This window comes from Odontomachus brunneus, unplaced genomic scaffold, assembly GCF_010583005.1.
Source record: "Odontomachus brunneus isolate Ranch 3 - 2012 unplaced genomic scaffold, Obru_v1 Obru_scaffold_022, whole genome shotgun sequence".
NCBI lineage: Eukaryota > Metazoa > Arthropoda > Insecta > Hymenoptera > Formicidae > Odontomachus > Odontomachus brunneus.
The window spans coordinates 1,512,721-1,514,378 of record NW_022639472.1 but is presented as its reverse complement, the minus strand read 5'-3'; positions in this window follow the sequence as shown (position 1 = coordinate 1,514,378).

Here is a 1,658-nt window from a genome sequence, read left to right as displayed (position 1 = left end):
TCTCTATAAAAAAAATATATATATATATATATATATATATATATATATATATATATATATATATATATATATATATATATATATATTTATTGTTATTAGAGGGAAAGAAATAATAATATTGATATTAATTTATTTGACGTACAATCAATTTTGGATTCTAAAAGCAAATGTTTATGCTAAAACAAATTCTATAATTTTCCTCACAATCTCATAACATTATATAATTACAAATAAAATATAACTGAACTATATTAATTTTAAGATGTATTATTAAAATTACTTATCATAGAAATTCTACAATTATTGATATATTCACTTCTACACTTATTAATATATTCACACAATTAAACATAACACTATACATATATAAATATTCAATATGGCGACAAGATGATGCAAGCTATTCCATTCTTTTTCTCTTTACACTATCTGATTATGATATGTAGTTTTAACTTAGTTAAAGACTTAATGATAATTAAAATTAAATAAAATATATAAAATTAAAATGTTTTTTTATCTTGTATTAAATAATAGACAAAATTCATTGAATTGTCCACAAAATTCATGGGTATTAATTTTTGTAAAACTAACAATAATGAAATAATTGCAATAACACAGCTGAAAGTCTCTACTTTTCAAACATATCGTATTTATATCATTGATATCCTGTAAAAGTATTTTAATAAAAAAAAGATGAAAGAATCCTACTTCAAATATTTTGTTTGCACACGAAAAATATAATTTTACTGTTAAGAAAAGCAATTACTCAGTTTACTTTTCTTCTAAGTAGTTGGTTATCTTCAGCAAAATATATTTTCTTCATAACAGTCTTAAGGAGATATTAAAATTGGAAACTTTGCCGGCAGAATACTGGTATTTTCCTGCAAAGTTTACATCGTATTGGTTATACAGAATTATAAATGCTTTTATATAATGAAAGTGCATGCAAAAATAAATAGAAGCATTACTCAATATATGGCGAAAATGAAAAAGAATTTTAAATGTAAAATCTCAAGCTGTTAGCGTAATATTTGCCTAATCTAAAAGTTCCGCAGCTTGTATATACTGAAAGCGTGAATGCTCCAAATAGAAAAATTTTGAAGAACATTGCTGTACCATCTGAACTCAAAAACTTAAGAATATCGGAAAAGTTTGCAGAAAGATTTCTACATATGCGTAGTTAGATTTTTCGCTGAATATAGTAAAACAAAACAACACACATTTACGTAAATTCTGCTTGTGAAATAAATACGAAAAGGATAACGATTGTATTAGTGACGTTCACATCTGCGTTATCGATATTTTCCGAGTTCGTGATCAACTCCAACATTATCTTAATAATAAACAGTTTGACTTTGATAACAGATTCTTATTATGAAATAAGAAATTATTATTATGAAATTATTTGCACTCGAGAGAAGAATTTATTATTTATTTTTACAAAGAAGTATATTACGAAATAAGACCATTGCAAAACTTTATGGAAGAAAAAGTTGGTTCGAGTCTATATAGTAAGCAAAGCCTATATAAGTAGAATTCTTGTTTTAATTCAATATTCTTGATTGAAATGCTAGACCGAATTCAGAATGTATTATGAACAAAGTTGATGCTTATAATAAGAGCTAATGATAGATTATAATAAGATAGATTATTAGTAA